The sequence below is a fragment of the Hypanus sabinus genome, chromosome 10, assembly GCF_030144855.1.
Source record: "Hypanus sabinus isolate sHypSab1 chromosome 10, sHypSab1.hap1, whole genome shotgun sequence".
Classification (NCBI taxonomy): Eukaryota; Metazoa; Chordata; class Chondrichthyes; order Myliobatiformes; family Dasyatidae; genus Hypanus; species Hypanus sabinus.
The window spans coordinates 52,766,351-52,786,147 of NC_082715.1; the positions used below are offsets into that span (position 1 = coordinate 52,766,351).

Here is a 19,797-nt window from a genome sequence, read left to right on the forward strand (position 1 = left end):
TCCTGGCAAAGCACCCAGGCAACAGTTGTCTGCACAGTCCTTCCCATCTCAGCCATTGAAGCTTGTATCTCCTTCAGAGTTGTCATAGGTCTCTTGTTGGCCTCCCTCACTAGTTCTCTTCATACACAGTCACACAGTTTTTGAGGATGGCCTGCTTCAGAGAGATTTACAGCTGTGCCATATTCTTTCCACTTCTTGATGATTGACTTAACTGTACTCCAAGGGATATTCAGTAACTTGGAAATTTTCTTGTATCCAACTTCTGACTTGTGCTTTTCAATAAGCTATCCACTGAGTTGCTTGGTGTGTTCTTTTGTCTTCGTGGTGTAGTTTTGTCAGGATACTGACTCACCAGCAGTTAGACCTTCCAGATGCAGGGGAATTTTGACTACAATCAATTGAAACACCTTGACTGCACACAGGTAATCTCCATTTAACTAATTATGTGACGTCTAATACCTATTGGCTGCAACAGTGATGATTGCGTGTGTCAAATTAAAGGGAGTGAGTACTTATGCAAACAATAATTTTGTGTTTTATATTTGTACTTGATTTAGATCACTTTGTAGAAATCTGTTTTCACTTTGACAGGAAAGCATTTTTTTTCCTGTTGATCAGTGTCAGAAAAACCAAATTATATCCACAGAGATTCAATGTTGTAAAACAATAAAGCATGAAAACTTCCTGGGGGGTGGTGAATACATTTTATAGGCACTGCATTCCCCATCTCATTTGGCTTTATGCATAGATGACCACTCTGATCTTCCAGAGGACCAATTTTGTCCCTTGCTATCCGTTTACTCTAAATATATCTGTAGAGAAGCTCGTGGGATTCTTCTTCACCTTGTCAGTGACAGAAACCTCAACCCTTCTTATAGCCCTCCTGATTTCACCAAGAGCTGTCCTGGAACAATTATCTTGGTGGACTTAAAAAAAATCCCATTCAAGTTTCCAAATGACTTTTGAAGCTTGTTTGTGGAATCAAAATTTGTCACACTGTAATAAATAACTGTGAAATTGCTCTTTCTTAAACAGGTTGTCCTGGAATTCCTGTTCATTTGCACTGCTTATACTTCTCTCTCAACAAAACTGGTATATGGTTTTGTATTTTAAATTACCGTCAGCAAGCTAAGTGGGCTACATGCAAGTGGAAAATTGTGCTGTGATTTTAAGATTGATAATTCAAGATTCAGGAATGTTTTTTGTCATTCATCAGTACGTGAGTGTAAAGGAGAATTGAACTATTACTCTGGATCTGCTGTAGCATAAGAAAACTCAATAGGCATAAAGAATTCAATAAAAAATACAATAAATAGAAATATAAAAACAATGCTATAAAACACAATGTACAATTAGCCCATTATATACATAAGACTGATTGTATCTACATGAAGTGATGCTAGTTGATGTGTATATAGTGGGGGTGAGGTGGATTAATGGGTGGAGGTGTTGATCAAATTGACAGCTATTTTCGAAGCTAGTTGTCCTGGCATGGATGCTGCATAGCCTCTCCCTTGATGGTTGTGGGACAAACAGTCCATAAGCAGGGTGGGTGGGATCCTTTGTGATATTGTTGGCTATTTCCAGGCACCTTCTTGTATTTATGTCCTTGATGATGAGTAGGCTGGAGCCGGTGATGTGTTGGGCAGTTTAAAGCTACCTATTACAGAGCCCTCCTGTCTACCAGAGTGCATTTTCTGTACCACACAGTGATACAGCATGTCAGACTGCTCTCCACTGTGCATCTGTAGAGAGTCGCACATAGACCAGCTCTATTCAGCCTATTCAGAAAGTAGAGGCATTAAAAAGACTTATTTATGAAGAACTGACTTTCCCATGGCTTCATTAAACTTTTAGCAACTGCCAACCTTAAATAAATCAAAGTATACTTTAACTAACTAAAATTTCAAAATCTCTGTTGGACTATTAAAAATTATGAATTTGCATAAAGAAAAACACCTTTTCAAAACAGATGTAGTTTTGGACACAATTTGTCCTGAACAGTATCTAAAGTGAAAATTTTGCCCAGCTATGATTATTATGTCTACAAAACACTGTTAAATGATTTTAAGACTTTTTTTTATTCTCATAACATCAATGAAGTGAGAAGGAATTTAAAGAATGTAGAAGACATGTAATCCACACTTTGCATTAACCAAGATTGCTTACACTGGTTTCCATTTCTTTTTGTCATCTTTAGTGCCTGGTGCAATTTTAGAAAATGTAGAAGCAAGTGCCTATTGGCATAAAAACTTGTGCAAATGTCAGAACAATTTCTCTATAAAGACTATTGACAAATTTCTGGATCAATGTAAAAGGCTTTTCAGAACGCTGTTTCTATCTCTCATCTGAGAAAGTCAAATTGAGGAGGATTAATGTCCAGCGTTGACAAAAACATCAGTTTACTTCCAAAATTATACTCAAATTGGCAGAACTTTTTGTCAGCTATAATTTTCTAAATCACCAGAACCACCACATTAAAGCTCCAGCATTATCGCAGCTGCAATATGGGGCACTCATCTAATAAATGAGCACAGCCTTGAACAGTCCAGCCTGTTGCCAGTGGAAACAGCGTTCCTTTGACATCACCCAGAGCAATCTTCTTTCTTTGATGTTTGGTTTGTTGACACATTCACAAGATGAGGTGATGCCACTGTCACTTGACAGTGATGCTGGTACACCACCAAGTTTGTGGATTAAAATGAGTAGAGATATATTTACTGAATGCTAAGTGTCACATATTGCTGTTAATTCAAATCGTGGTGTAGGCTTATTATCAGCATTGAAACAATTCACCAGTAGCTGACCTGGTATTGATTTAATTACCCTGCTAATTCTTTATGCAGCTTACTTATTAATTCCAACTGGGCAAATTTTTCGTAGTCTGTTGAAAAATTCTAGCTGAGCAAAAGCATAGGATGATATATGAATATGGTTTCATTGTTAACCAATAATTTAATTATTTTCATGCAAGACACTGAGTTTCATCCAAGCAGATAAGAAATGGATAAAATTACCTACGTGTTTTTAGTGCTCTACACGTTCTGCTGAGCAGTTACGTAACTATGCAAGGAAAACATTATTTGCCTGTATTGGAGAAGGTGTTAATCCATTAATCAGCTGTATTTGTCCTTCCAGCTCAGGAATGAGGATGCGTAACTGCAATAAGCAACACTGCCCTCACCAACCCCTCATTCTCATTCCTGGTAGCAGGCCCTCATTCTTTCACCCTACTGATCATTTTCCCAAAACACACCCTATCCATTTCACAAAGACTTTCTCTGAGCGTTTTTTCTTTCCCCTTTAAACAAAGCTAGCTACTTCAATGACTATTCAGCGCCTCTAGACTTAGACTTCTCCACGTTGCCTCGGTGAAAGCTGTGTGTGTATAAAGGCTGTATAAGCGAAAGCCTATCCCCAGCTTCTGGAGCAGCACACACATCGCATGACCCTGCCATCTGTATGCAAATCTCCGTAGACTAAGTAAACTTTGATAAAATGTGCCGACCTCCTCTCTCTCTGTTTTGCAATCATTAGAGCACATTGGCTCTTTGTGCTATTTTATTACACTTTGTGAAAAGTTTAGGTCCTCTGACACCTGCAGTAGTTTGCAGCAGATGGTAGAACTTGGCTGCAGTGTTTAGCACTTTTTGCTTTTTTCCAAATGGCTCCTGTAACACAGCAAACTCTGATCTGCTTTCTTTTATTTCTTAACATGTATACAGCACAGAGGAGATTATCACTAGATTATCAGGAGAGACAAAAGCAATCTGCTGCTTGTTTACATGAGCTGTCTGTCTTAGACTGTTCACCCTGTTTATGAGCAGGAAATGAACTCTTAATAACACTACTTACCTAGAAAAAAGTTCAATTTTCTATTTTTAAAATGGACTTAAATACAAACTAAACTTGTCAATTTAAGACTTTTTACTTGAAATCCTGTATGATTAGCAGTAGACACATGAAAAAGGAAAACATGAATTTACATTTTGCCTTTTATGACCTCGAAGCATCCTGAAGCATTTTTTTCAAGGAACAAAGTACTTTTGCAGCACAGTCACTGTTGGACTGTGGGAAACATAGCAGCCAATTTGCACACAGCAAGCTTCCGCAAACAGCAATTCGATAATAGCCAGCTAATCTGTTTTAGTGATGTTTCCTAAAGGATAAATATTGATCAGAACACCATGGATTGCCCCCCATGCTCATGTTTAAAATATTATGTCTGGCTGAGACAGCAGATGGGACCTCAGTTTATCATCTCCAGCAGTGTAGCACTTCATAAGGACATGGGTAGGCATGTGTGTCTTGAGCCCCCAGTCATTTGATTCAGAAAGCAATTTAGCTGCAACTGACATTGGTCATGAATGGCAGTGTGTACTAGGTGTCACAGAACACCAGGGCAGAAGATCTCTGTGCTCAAGTTTAAGCTAAATCATTCACAGAAAGAATAAACAAACTTAAGCCCTCTCTTGCTGCTTCCCCTCTGATCTCTGCTACCCTCCAGCTCTGACCATGTGCTCACCCAGACCCAATACCACAGTCATCTATCAGCGACTAGCTAGTCTCCTTCCCCTACCCCCCCCCCACCTTTTCTCTTCTGGCATCTCCCCCTTCCTTCCCAGTCCTGAAGTTCTGGCCTGAAATGTTCACCATCTATTCATTTCCATAGATGCTGCCTGACCTGCTGATTACCTCCAGTGTTTTGTGTGTGTATTGCTGAAGACCCATTAGGTATTTTCCCATATTTCCTGATGGACAAATTTAAAAGTGGCACTGATAAGAAGCCTGAGAAACTCCTTCCTGTCCTAAAGAAGGGTCTCGGCCATTTGACTGTTTATTTCCCTGTATAGATGCTGCCTGACTTGCTGAGTTCCTCTAGCATTTTGTATATGTTACTCAAGGTTTCCAGCAGAATCTCTTCTTTAAGGTAATACGAGGGGTGATTGATAAGTTTGTGGCCTAAGATAGTAGGAGTCAATTTTAGAAAACCTAACACATTTATTTTTCAACATAGTCCCCTCCTACATTTACATACTTAGTCCAGCGGTCGTGGATCCCTTCTTTGCAGAAGTCTTGGACCTCCAGAAAGTGTTCACAGCAGGAGTGATTGATAAGTTCATGGCCTAAGGCAGAACAAGATGAGTTAGTTATTCTGTGGTATTTCTGTTTCAGATAATTGAAAATTGCAAGTAAGCACTGTCTGAGAAAATGGACAACATCGACCTTCGTGCAGTCATCCGCTACCTCGGTCTCAAGGGCTTATCACCCAAGGAGGTCCACGAGGACATGGTGGCAACACTAGGGGAGGGTGAAAAATAAATGTGCTAGGTTTTCTAAAACTGACTCCTTCTACCTAAGGCCACAAACTTATGAATCACCCCGTTCAAAGATCTGATAGCAGAGGGTTATTCCTGAAATATTGTGCTCCCTATGGAAGTACCGAGAAGAGGGTATGCCCGAGATGCTGAAGGTCTTTAGTGATGGGTACACCATAACACACTGCCTCTTGTGGAAGCATTGTGCCAGTGAAGGAGCTGGCTAAGTCTACAGCCCATGGCAGCCTCTTGAGATCTTGTGTGTTGAAGCCTCAGTACCAGGTTGTGATGCAACCGATCAATATGTTCTCCAATGTACATCTATAGAAATCTGCAAGTCTTTGGTGACAACAAGTCTTCTTAAAATCCTCAAGAAATAGAGCCACTGGAAGGCCTTCATTGTGACTGCATCAATGTTCTGGGCCCAGGATAGATCCTCAGAGATGCTGACACACAGGAACTTGAGGCAGTTCACCCTGATTGAGTACCAGAGCATACTTTCTGACCCTCCTTTTCCAAAGTCCACAATCAATTCCACGATCTTGCTGATGCTGGGTGTGAGGTGGTTGTTGCAATACCAGCTAACCAGCCCAGCTACCTCACCCCTGGATGCCTCCTTGCTGACATCACGGATTTTACCAAAAACATCTGTGTCATCTGATGGAATTTGAACTGTGTTAAGCCACATAATGTGAGTTTAGAGAGAGCAGAGAAGTGCACTGGTGTTGACGTCAGTGAGGAGGAGCTGTTATAATAGACAGTCGGCCCTCCTTATCCGTGGATTCCGCATGCGCAGATTCAACCAACCGCGGATCAGGAAAGTTCTCTCTCCAGCGCTCGTAGTTTGAGCATGTACAGACTATTTTTTCTTGTCATTATTCCCTAAACAATACAGTATAACAGCTATTTACATAGCATTTGCATTGTATTAGGTATTATAAGTAATCTAGAAATGACTTAAAAGTACAGGCAGCCCCCAGGCTATGAATGAGTTCCATTCCTGAGTCCATCTTTAAGTCGGATTTGAAATCGGAACAGGTACATCCAGTATTATTTAGCATCAGTTGGTCAAATGTTTTTCTTAGTATACAGTACATATTTTACCATTTTATGCATACAAAATACTTAAGAAACATACGTATTTCAATAATTAAACCACTGTGTTGCTTAGTAATAATTGTAGCTTTCATTGGGGCAGGGCCTTTCACATTCGCCATTAAAATTGTTCTGATCGTTGACTGACTGTAGCCTAATGCTTTTCCAATGACCGATGGCATTTCACCTCTTTCCGATCGCTTTATTACTTTCACCTTATTTTCAATTGTGATCGTGATTATTTTCGTGAACAGAAACACTGTGATTTCAAAGCATCACCGCCAGCTCCTAATGTCCACTGTACTGAGACATGTTAAAAAATGTCCGTGGCTCCACTGGGTCCTAAAGACCACCGCATTGAGACAGGTTAAATAAGGGACTTGAGCATCCGCATTGTTTGGTATCCGGGGGGGGGGGGGGTTCTCAGAACCAATCCCCCACGGATAAGGAGGGCCGACTATAGCTGTATTGACTGTGGTTTCCCAGTTAGGAAGTCAAGGGCCCAGTTGCAGAGAGAGGTACCAAGGATCAGGTATGGAAGCTTGGTGATAAATACTGAGGGAGTGATGGTATTGAAGTGTTATTTATAATAGATAAACAACAGACTGACAATTGTTTTCCTGTTGTTTAAGTAGTCCAAAACCATGTGCAGAGCCAGTGTGATTGCATTCACTGTAGACCTGTTGCAGTAGTAGGCATATTGCAGCGGATCCAGGTCTTTGCTCAGACAGAAGTCTAGCTATAACCAATCTCATGCCACAGTTCATAGTGGTAGATGTGAGCACTACCAGACAATAATAATTCAGGCACCTCGGCCTGGTGTTCTTGAGCCCTGTTGGAGCAGGTAGCAACCTCGATCCACAGTAGTGCGAGGTTGAAGATGTCCTTGAACACACCAGCCAGCTGGAAGCACAGGATTTCTGTACCTGGACAGGTGCATTGAATGCCTTGTGAGGAGTGAGGAACTGATTTTAGTATACAGACACCCGGAGAAGAGTGGTAAAATAAAATAAAAGGGTGGCTCAAGAGAGGGGAGCCATGGAGTCATGTGTAGCTAGCTATCTGGACACAAGCTGGGGTCTGATCAGGCCTGGCTGGGTCACCTGGAGGAGGATGTATGATGTTGAAAGGCCCGAAACACCCGATGATTCCAGGAACATCACTGATGATGTGTCCAGAAACATCAGTGGATGTATGCACACAGGAAATTATAGTAATAACAAAAGTAACTTTAGGAGATTCTCATTTCAATTAAGTAACAAAACTACAGAAATGTTATGTTATTTTGAATGGTAAATTATGACCAACTATTGCTGGAGAGATGATTGATACCTGAAGATAGAACATTAGAGAATGATGGCACTGTTAAATGACCCAGTTACATGACACGCTTTATTTTGGAAAAAGAGATTCTTTAAAATAAAGTGTTAGAGTAAATTTAGTGTATGCACTGAGTGGAAAAGATGACTTTCTTTACTGGGATTTAGCCTGTTTATGGAGATGTCTGTATTTTAATTTAACATGCAACAGTTTTGATAAAGTAATCTTTTTGGCCTGTCAACAACCTTTGACATATTTGCCCATAAGGGACCCAACACTGTTGACAATACTCTTAAGTACAGCCTGACTAGATCCTTATTCAAATATGGGGGTATAGCTCAGTGGCAGAGCATTTGACTGCAGATCAAGAGGTCCCTGGTTCAAATCCAGGTGCCCCCTTCAAAATTTATATTTCCCTAAAAGTGACCACAGCAATAATATAGAAAGTAGTGGGGCATATCTGTAATTGTCCAAAATGTCAGGAGGAGCACTCCTGGTTCCTTCATGCTCCAGAAATTGAGCTCATGTACTCCATTAGTTCTGGGTTCCAGCAAAGATCTTTCCTTGAACTACTTCCATTCCTCATAGAAACATGGAAAACCTACAGTACAATACAGGTCCTTCCTTAGGAAACAACACACACAAAATGCTGGTGGAACACAGTAGGCAAGGCAGCATCTATAGGGAGAAGCACTGTCTACGTTTCAGGCTGAGACCCTTTGTCAGGACTAACAGAAAGGAAAGATACTAAGAGATCTGAAAGTAGGAGGGGGAGGGGGAAATGTGAAATGATAGGAGAAGACCGGAGGGGGTGGGGTGAAGCTGAGAGCCAGAAAGTTGATCGGCAGAAATGATACAGAGCTGGAGAAGGGAAAGGATCATGGGACGGGAGGCCTAGGGAGAAAGAAAGGGGGAGGGGAGCATCAGAGGGAGATGGAGAACAGGCAGAATGATGGGCAGAGAGAGAGAGAAAAAACAAACAACTAAGTATGTCAGGGATGGGGTAAGAAGGGGAGGAGGGGCATTAACGGAAGTTAGAGAAGTCAATGTTCATGCCATCAGGTTGGAGGCTACCCAGCCGGTAAATAAGGTGTTGTTCCTCCTACCTGAGTGTCCCCACCCCCTCCGGTCTTCTCCTATCATTTAGCATTTACCCCTCCCTCTCCTACTTTCAAATCTCTTACTAACTTTCCTTTCAGTTAGTCCTGACGAAGGGTCTCGGCCCGAAACGTCGACTGTGCTTCTCCCTATAGATGCTGCCTGGCCTGCTGTGTTCCACCAGCATTTTGTGTGTGTTGTTGTTTGAATTTCCAGCATCTGCAGATTTCCTCGTGTTTGCCCTTCCTTAGAAATGTCCCTACCTTAGAAATTACTAGCTTACCAATAGCCCTCTATTTTACTAAGCTCCATGTACCTATCCAAAAGTCGCTTAAAAGACCCTATTGTATCCGCCTCCACCACCATTGCTGGCAGCTATTCCACGCACTGACCACTCTCTAAGTAAAACACTTACCTCTGACATCTTCTCTGTACCTAGAAAACGTACACAACGCTGGAAGAACTCAGCAGGTCAAGCAGCATCCATGAGAAAAGAGTAGCCAATGTTTCAGGCCGAGACCCTTCATCAGGAATGGGGGGGGGAAGAGAGGGCGGAAGCCCAGTAATAGAGATAGGGGAGGGGGTAGGGGCTAGAGGCGCCAGGTGGAAAACCAATCAGAGAAAAGATAAAGGGGGGGGGGAGGGGAGGGGATAGGCATGAAAGAACTGTAGAGATAATCATGACTATACACACGATCAATACCTCTCATCATCTTATACACCTCTATCAGGTCATCTCTCATTCTCTGTCACTCCAAGGAGAAAAGGCCGAGTTCACTCAAACCAATCCAGGCAACATACTATCTGCACCTTTTCTATGGCTTCCACATCCTTCCTGTAGAGAGGCGACCAGAACTGAGCACAGTACTCCAAGTAGGGTCTGACCAGGGTCCTGTATAGCTGCAACATTACCTCCCGGCTCCTAAATTCAATTCCACGATTGACGAAGGCCAATACACTGTATGCCTTCTTAACCTCATAGTCAACCTGCACAGCTGCTTTGAGCGTCCTATGGACTCAGACCTCAAGATCCCTCTGATCCTCCACACTGCCAAGAGTATTACCATTAATACTATATCCTGCCATCATATTTGACCTACCAAAATGAACCACTTCACACTTGTCTGGGTTGAACTTCATCTACCACTTCTCAGCCCAGTTTTGCATCCTATCAATGTCCCACTGTAACCTCTGATAGCCCTTTACATTATCCACAACACCTCCAACCTTTGTGTCATCAGCAAACTTACTAACCCATCCCTCCACTTCCTCATCCAGGTCATTTATAAAAATCACGAAGATTAAGGGTCCCATAACAGATCCTTGAGGCACTCCACTGGTGACCGACTTCCATGCAGAATATGACCCGTCTACAACCACTCTTTGCCTTCTGTGGGCAAGCCAGTTCTGGATCCACAAAACAATATCCCCATGGATCCCATGCCTCCTTACTTTCTCAGAGATTGAGGGGGTTGAGAGCTTCACGTTCCTACAAGTGAATATCACCAAAAACTGGTCCTGTACTTACCGTGAGCCAATCAAGCTCACTAGTACCTCTGCTTCTTCAAAAGGCTAAAGATACTTGGCATGTCCACTATGGCCCTCACCAAATTTTATCAATCTATCTTAAAAGGCTTTCTATCCAGAGGCTTCACAACTTGGTATTGCAACTGTTCTGCGAGAGACCAAAAGAGACCGCAGAGTTGTAGACACTGCTCACCACATCATAAACCAGCTTCTCTGCCCAGTTGTCCCAGAGCCTTTTAGTCCTGTCTTTTATGCTGTAGTACCGTTTTGCAGATGTTAGCAGTTGGAATAGCTTGTGGTCTGGGTGACTCTGGTCCCCAATGATCCTTCGGGCCCTTTTTACACACCTGTCTTTGTAAATGTCAGAGCATGTGAGATCCTCGGTGATGTGTATTGTCATTGTCGGACGTTTTGTAGCACACATGTTACTTAACATATTAGACCATCACTGAATGCTGTAAATTGGTTTATTGTGTTACGTACCCGTGGGTATCTTGTACTTGTCATGTGACAGTGGTGTTGAAGCTATACTGGACTTAAGGTAGTGGTCTTGTGATGGTGGAATGATGTCATTTTCCCGCCAGTAGAGGTCATGTGACAGTTTTTTTTTACAGGGTATAAAAGGAGGACCCCTCCCTGTAAGGAGGGGCAGTTCGTGGCTGGATTTGCCAGTTTGACTCCAAGCCACTGCGTGGTCCAATATTATGATGCAGTTTGGTTGAAAGGTGGAGCTTTATCTAATGCCTAAAATTTAAAAGGTCATTGCCGGCAGTTTCTTTATTATACTGCCAGTTAAAAATCAGTGGAGAGTGAAGATCGGAGTTCGGGAGCTAAAAGATCGAAGAAAGTCGATTTCGACGGTGAAACAGGTTCGACCTTGTTTGATCCTCATTCGGAAGGAACTTGTTGGCTGTCCCCGTGGTAACCCCCGTGAATAATAGCAGAAAGGGTTGGGTACAGTTTTGTAAAGGAAAGGTCAGTGCCTTTAAGCCGTTTCATTTTCATCTTCGTAAATTCTCCGGGAAAAGTATAGTTCAACTGGGAACCGCAACAACAAGACGTGAAAGAGAATTTAAATCATCTTAAAACTCTCTCCTTTAATGGACTGTAAGCATTTTGAACTTTTGCAGTACTACTTTGAAGAACTGTTTTTGCAACATCGCTTTAAGAACTGTTTTCGGTTTATTCCTTTAAGAACTGTTTAAGCTGCCGCACAGCAGCTGATTTCCGGTTGCGCTAGTTGTTTGTTTACTTTTGGGGGTTTGTTTTTCAGTGTTTAATAAACGTTTTATTTGTTATAAAAAAAACCCTGCCTCACTTATATATTTATTGTTGCTGAATCCGTAACAATTGTCACAAGTAGCGAAGTACTGGGAAAAACCTGTTATGCATATTGTTCATGCAGATCAACTTTTATGCACAGTAAAGCGTTACAGTTATATTAGCCTTATAATCTTCTGGATCTCAATGACGAGGACAGTTGTGCCTGTGATGGAATTATCTGAGTCTACAACCCACTGCAGTTCCTTACAGTCCTGTGCATTTAGTATTTTCAATGGTACATCTGCAGAGGTTTGTCAGATCGTTCAGTAATAACCTCCTAAGAAAGAAAAGACGCCAGTGTGCTATGCATCGATGTGATTGCATCTAAATATAAAGCTGCTGACTACCTCAGTGTTTACTCTCAGCCTTTCAACTGTCTCCAGCTCATTAGATTTCTTGTGTGGCATCTAACATGAAATAAACAGAAACTCTCTTCAAATGGAAATTCAGGAGGTCTGAACTGATGGGCCAGGAACACCATACCATCCAGCTTATTCCATTCCTTCTTCGCCATTAATCTAAGGTGCATATGTCCATGTCATCATTTTAAACTGTTGACGTACAGTTTCAATCACAGATTACAGCATGTGTAGTGCATCAAAGACTTCATCAGAAATTATTTATAAAGCATAATCCCGGAAAAGCCATGAAACCTGCAGTTTGAATTTTCCTCCTAAATCCTTGACAATGGCAGACTGAACCAAGGAAAGTCTTCTAAGTATGTTATCGTAGCGGTGTGCTACACGCAGCGCTAAAATAACGACACGGAGTCGGTAAACTGCAGTTAAAGAAGATTTTATTCGAACTTCACAGCCTTGCTTTAAAGCCTCCCTGATCCCGCCCTCCCCGGGCTCGGATGCTGTAGGGGACACGTACTCACAATCCCCCACAGGCTTTTCCCTTTGTTGGTGAAGCAGACCTGGCGCCCTTTTGGGACTGGCCTTTGTGCTGGCGCGCTGACTATTTGTGAGCCGGTTCGAGTGCGCTAGGAAGTGGGTTGCCACATAAACTCCCCCCCCCCCCGAACCGGCGATACACCCCCCCCAATGTCCGCAGTCTGGGCCGGACCCTGTTTGGAAGGTCGGCCTCTGCGCCGCGGTGCCGGAAACTCGACCGGTTGCGCCATGTCCACATGGGCCAGTTTGAGTCGGTCCACCGTGAAAACCTCCTCTCTCTCCCCCCAACATCCAGCACGAACGTGGACCCATTGTTCCTGAGCACTGTAAGCGGCAAACTTACAGTTCTGCAGGTCTTTGGATATGCAGGTTGGGTACTGCCCATGTTACGAAGTGGGTATGGGGGCCAGGTCACCAAGCCTCTCGCGTAGTCTGCTCAGGATTTCTGCAGGTTCTTCCTCTTGCACCCTTGGGGCTGGTATGAACACCCCGGGGACGACCAGGGGTGCGCCATACAACAACTCGGCCGACGAGGTGTGCAGATCGTCTTTGGGTGCCGTGCGGATGCCGAGTAGGACCCAGGGAAGCTCGTCCATCCAGTTAGGCACTTTGAGGCGGGCCATGAGAGCCGACTTCAGGTGATGGTGGAAACGCTCCACCAGTCCGTTCGATTGTGGGTGGTAGGCAGTGGTGTGGTGTAGCTGTGTCCCCAAAAGGCTGGCCACAGCTGACCACAGGCTGGAGGTGAACTTGGCACCTCTGTTGGAGGTAATGTGGGCCGGTACACCAAAGCAGGACACCCAGGTGGCGATCAGTGCCCGGGCGTAAGATTCGGAGGTGGTGAGGGTGAGCAGGATCACCTCTGGCCATCTTGTGAACCAGTCCACGATAGTCAGGAGGTGCCACACTCTGTGCGACACTAGCAGGGGGCCCATGATATCCACATGAATGCGGTCGAAACGCTGGTGAGTAGGGTGGAACTGCTGCGGCAGAGCTTTGGTGTGCCGCTGCACCTTGGCCATCTGGCAGTGCATGCACGTTCTGGCCCATTCACTGATCTGCTTGCGGAGTCCGTGCCAAACAAACCTGCTGGAGACCATCCAGACGGTTGTCCTGATGGAGGGGTGCGCTAAGTTATGAATGGAGTCGAAAACGCGTTGCCGCCAAGGTGCCGGGACGACGGGACGGGGCTGGCCAGTGGTGATGTCACAGAGTAGGGTCCTCTCACCTGCACCTACGGGGAGGTCCTGGAGCTGCAAACCGGAGACTGCGGTTCTGTAACTCGGGATCTCCTCGTCTGCCTGCTGCGCCTCTGCCAGCGCCTCAAAGTCTACCTCTTGGGAAAGGGCATGAACGGTAGGGCGAGAGAGCACGTCCACCACGACATTGTCCTTACCCAAGACGTGCCGGACATCCGTCGTGTATTCAGAGATGTAGGACAGATGTCGCTGCTGGTGGGATGACCAGGGGACGGACGCTTTCGTAAACACAAAGATAAGCGGTTTGTGGTCTGTGAATGCTGTGAAGGGCCTACCTTCTAAGAAGTACCTGAAATGCCGGATTGCCAGGTATAGCGCCAACAGTTCCCAGTCGAAAGCTCTGTACTTGAGCTCGGGTGGTTGCAGGTGTTTGCTGAAAAACGCCAGGAGTTGCCAGCGACCCGCGATGAGTTGCTCCAGTACCCCACCGACTGCCGTGTTAGAAGTGTCCACTGCGAGGGCGGTAGGGGTGTCCATTCTGGGGTGCACTAGCATCGCGGCGTTCGTCAAGGCTTCTTTCGTTTTAATGAAAGCGGCAGTGGACTTCTCGTCCCAGGTAACGTCCTTGCCCGCACCCCACATCAGGGCGAACAGGGGGCGCATGATACGGGCAGCTGAAGGGAGGAAGCGGTGGTAGAAATTGACCATACCTACAAATTCCTGAAGGCCTTTGATTGTGGTGGGACAGGGGAAATGGCGGACCGCGTCTACGTTGGCGGGCAGAGGGGTTGCCCCATCTTTAGTAATCCTGTGGCCCAGGAAGTCGATGGTGTCAGGCCCGAACTGGCATTTGGCCAGGTTGATTGTTAGACTGTACTCACTCAGTCGGGCGTAGAGTTGAAGGAGGTGGGACAGATGCTCCTGACGACTGCTGCTAGCTATGAGGATGTTGTCCAAATAGATGAATGCGAAGTCCAGGTTGCGTCCCACCGCGTCCATTAACCGCTGGAATGTCTGTGCGGCATTCTTCAGGCCGAATGGCATGTGGAGGAACTCGAAAAGGCCGAACGGGGTGATGAGAGCTGTTTTGGGGACGTTGTCCGGATGCATCGGGATTTGATGGTACCCCTGGATGAGGTCTACCTTGGAAAAGATCCGTGCGCCGTGCAAGTTTGCTGCAAAGTCCTGAATGTGCGGCACAGGGTAGCGGTCTGGTGTGGTAGTCTCGTTCAGCCTGCAGTAGTCGCCACATGGTCTCCAGCCCCCTGTCGCTTTGGGCACCATGTGCAGGGGGGAGGCCCATGGGCTGTCAGACCGCCGGATGATCCCCAATTCCTCCATCCTCTTGAACTCCTCCTTCGCCAGTTGGAGCTTGTCCGGGGGAAGCCGCTGAGCACGGGCATGGAGGGGTGGTCCCTGGGTCGGGATGTGGTGCTGTACGCCGTGTAGGGGCATGGCTGCCGTGAACTGCGATGCCAGAACCGATGGGAAATCCACCAGAACTCTGGTGAAGTCATTGTCGGACAGCATAATGGAGTCGAGGTGTGGGGCTGGCAACTGGGCTTCTCCCAGGGAGAACGTCTGAAAGGTCTTGGCATGGACCAGTCTCTTCCTTGGCAGGTCGACCAGTAGGCTGTGAGCTCGCAAAATATCTGCACCCAGAAGCGGTTGGGCTACGGCGGCCAGTGTGAAGTCCCACGTGAACTGGCTGGAGCCGAACTGTAGCTGCACCTGACGGGTGCCGTAGGTCCTTACTGTGCTGCCGTTCAGGGCCCTCAGGGGGGGACCCGGTGCCCTGCTGCGGGTGTCGTAACTCATCGGAGGTAAGATGCTGATCTCAGCACCGGTGTCGACCAAAAAACGGCATCCCGACCTCTTGTCCCACACATACAGGAGGCTATCCCAATGGCCAGCCGCCATAGCCATCAGCGGCAGCTGGCCCTGGCGTTTCCCGTGAACTTGCAGGGCGGGCTACAGCGGCGGGCTTCTGCGCCCCACCGCTGGTGGTAGAAACACCATTGTTCGTTGGGCTCCCCACCCCTGCCTCTGGGGTTAGCGGGCTCTGTGGCCGGGCCTGGTCTGGTTTGCTGCTGGGAGCGTGGCCTGGTGATCTGTGCGATGGATGCCCCGCTCACCTTCTTGGCATTCCACAGCAAGTCCACCCGGGCTGCCACCTTCCGGGGGTCACTGAAATCCGCGTCGGACAGCAGCAGGCGTATGTCCTCGGGCAGCTGCTCCAGGAATGCCTGCTCAAACATGAGGGAGGGCTTGTGTCCTCCGGCCAGAGACAACATCTCATTCATTAAAGCCGATGGCGGTCTGTCCCCCAAGCCACCCAGGTGCAGTAAACGGGCAGACCGCTCGCGCCGTGAGAGTCCGAAAGTCCTTATGAGCAGGGCTTTGAATTCCGTGTACTTGCCGTCCACTGGGGGAGACTGTACAAACTCCTCAACCTGGGCCGCTGTGTTCTGGTCGAGGGAGCTCACCACCTTGTAGTAACATGTGTCCTCTGAGGTTATCTGCCGAACGTGGAATTGGGCTTCTGCTTGCTGGAACCAGAGGTGAGGTCGCAGCGTCCAGAAGCTTGACAGTTTCAACGAAACCGCATGAACAGATGCGGCGTCGGTCATCTCTGGTCCAAAAATCGTTTGGGCCGTCGGGATCACCAATTGTAGCGGTGTGCTACACGCAGCGCTAAAATAACGACATAGTTCGGTAAACTGCAGTTAAAAAAGATATTATTCGAACTTCGCGGCCTCGCTTTAAAGCCTCCCTGATCCCGTCCTCCCCAGGAGCGGATGCTGTAGGAGGCACGTATTCACAGTCCTGCGCAAGCTTTTCCCTTTGTTAGTGAAGCAGACCTGGAGTCCTTTTGGGACTGGCTTTTGTGCCGGCACGCTGGCTATTTGTGAGCCAGATCGAGTGCGCTAGGAAGTGGGTTGCCATATTATCACATTTGGTTGTGGGAATTTTGCAGCCATGGTCTTCAGAGAAACATCAGTCCACTGTAGACTGACATACCAGGCACTTTCAGGAACTGAAGAATTTCTACGTCACTGTCTTTGAATCTCAGTGGCATGTTCATCTCTCTAGACACTGGTTTCCAAACTTCTTTGAGGTACCGTCCCCTTAGTTCCCAGACCACATCCTCAGTGCCCGATCTCACTCTCTGACCATTATGTAAATACTATAAAGAATTTTGATTTACAATAAACAGTGAAAGAATATAAGAAATGCAAATTCACAAGAAGTGACAAATAATTACAAAATATATTCAAATTTATTTAAAGCTGGAAATAAAGTTATTTCTTTATTTAATTACAGTAAAAACAGATTTTCATTATCAATTTTTGAGTGAACATCAGTAATTCAACCATTCACTACTTTATTGCTTTTTCACGTTTCAATAAAATGGGTGGATTTGGAACAATGATATCGGCTTCTCAACATCAGGGTGAATGTCACTGGAGTCTTGAATTCCCCCAGTCAGTAATTTGCAGTTTGTTTCATTGCTTTGAAAGAGGTTGGATGACTGCACTGAAACCACACTCCTCAAAATATAATGTTGGAAAGGAAATAAAGAACTTCTTGACCCTTTATCACAGTGCAGTGCAGGGTTTTTTTCCTGCAACTAAGAGTCTTGATATTATTATTTGAACCTCAGCTTCGACTCAAAGTCAATTTGTGGTGGGATCAGTTCTCCCAACATCCTCCCTGTTAATTCCTCATTTCAAGTGTTTGGGAATGGATTTATCTGGAATTTGGATCAAGAGAAGATCCAAAAATCTCTCTGGCATGTCTTTATGCATCAGGTGGGCACAGTATACTGGAAGATCATCATCTGGTATTCTTTCTTTTTCTTCTAACTCAGAAAGGCTCAGAATTGAAAGAAGTTGTGTTGGCCAATGTTGCACTTAAACTGGGTTAACCTGGACAGAAATATGGAGATAACTGATTTGACTTTGATAAGTTTCACATAACTTCCTTGCAATTGAAGATTGATTTCATTAAACTCAGTGAATAACTCTGACAAATAAGCAATGTCAAGCCTAATATTCTTGATGACTGAATGAAGCATATATAATATAGTTGATGACTGAATGAAGCATTCAAATCTTCGAAGAATTTTATCACAGTTTCAAAAAGCGCATAAAAGCGCCTCAAGCGGTTTCCTTTTGAGAGCCATCTGACTTCTGTGTACAACAGCAAACTTTCAAATTTTTCATCATTCTCAAGGCAAAGCTCTTAAAGTAGCTGAGAATTGAGAGCAGAGGGCTTGATTTTATTTACCACTGTGATAATAGTATTTATTGATTTGTGCAGCTGATCACTTAGTTTTTTTTTGCGACAGGATGTTGTCTGTGAGTTACACAATGAATGATAAATATATTAGGTACAGGTATTTTCAATAAAGTAATAACCCCACGGTGGCGTCCTGTTATTGATCGTGTCCCATCAATAACAGGACAAGCAAGAATATTGGTAGGATAATATGTGGTGATCAAACATCGTCCATTTTATCTGTCATGGGAGATTTCAGTCATCATTCTGGGAGTGGTGTATAGAGAGAGAAACTACAGAGAAACTGAGCAACATAATAAACAGGCATAATAATATACATAATAAAATGGTGCATCATGATACCTTCCCTATCATTTTGGGGGATTTTAACCAGGCCGGTTGAAAAAGTCTCTAAATAATTATTACCAACAAATTGCTTGTAGTACCAGAGGAACCAACGCACTGGACCACTGAAACACTACATAAAGAGTGCTTATCATGCTGTTCCACGCCCACTCTTTGGAAAGTCTGATCACCTGGCTGTACTTCTATTCCCTGAGTATAGACATAAACTGAAAATACAGCAGCAGTAGTGAGGACCAAGAAGGTTTGGACAAGGGAGGTGCAGGAGTACTTGCAGGGCTGCTTCAAATCAATAGACTGGTCTGTATTCAGGGATTAATCTTTGAGCCTGAGTGACTATGACACAACTGTCACTGACTTCATTAAAACCTGTCAGGATGAGTGTGTGCCTATGAGAAGATACTGTACATACCTAAATCAAAAGGTGTGGATAAACCAGGAGGTTCGTAGTCTGCCGAGGGTTAAATCTGTATCATTCAAGTCTGGCAGCCCAGGTCTGGACAAGAAAACCAGGTATGACTTGTGGAAGGTTATCCCAATAGCAAAGAAACAATTCTGAATGAGGTTAGAGGTAGAATCAGCTGCACATCAACTCTGGCAGGGCTGGCAAACCATTGCTTCCTACAGAACAAAATCTAACATCATGAATGGCAGTGATGCTTCTCTCCCAGCTGAGTTCAATGCCTTTTATGCTCGCTTTGAAAGGGAGAATAAAACTAGAGCTATGAGGATCCCTGCAGCACTCAGTGACCCTGTGATCTCTATCTCAGAGGCTGACATCAGGATGTTTTTCAGGAGGATGACAGGCCCCAATGGAGTACCTGGTAGGGCTGTGAAAACATGTACCAACCAACTGGGGCAGGGGATTCGCGGTTGTTGCTTAAAGACAATTTCAATCTCTCATTGCTACAGTTGGAAGTTCCCACCTGCTTCAGAAGGGTAACAATTACATCAATGCCAAAGAAAAACAGGTGACAAAGTGCTTTGAGAGGTTGGTTATGGCTAAAGTTAACTCCTGTCTCAGCAAGGACCTGGACCCACTGCAATTTGTCTAACATCCTAATAGGTCTACGGTAGATATGATCTTATTAGCTCTTCGTACGACTTTGGAACATCTGGACAATACAAATACTAATGTCAGGATGCTGTTTATTGACTACAGCTTAGCATTTCATACAATTATTCGAACAGTTCTGAACAAAAAGTTCCAGAATCTCAGTCTCTGTACCTCCCTCTGTAACTGGATCCTCGACTTCCTAACCAGAAGACCACAATTTGTGTGGATTGGTAATAACATCTCCACATCACTGAAGCATCACTGGCACACGTCAGGGATGTGTGATTAACCAACTGTTCTGCTCTCTCTATACCCATGAC

General features: G+C 45.0%; 1 non-coding gene across 1 annotated transcript; it reads left to right on the plus strand.

Annotated features, from left to right (window-relative positions):
- The first annotated feature begins 8,060 nt into the window (after nt 1-8,060).
- On the plus strand, nt 8,061-8,132 carry trnac-gca (transfer RNA cysteine (anticodon GCA)). The gene has a single exon. It is a non-coding gene; the product is annotated as a tRNA-Cys (tRNA).
- Nucleotides 8,133-19,797: the final 11,665 nt, after the last annotated feature.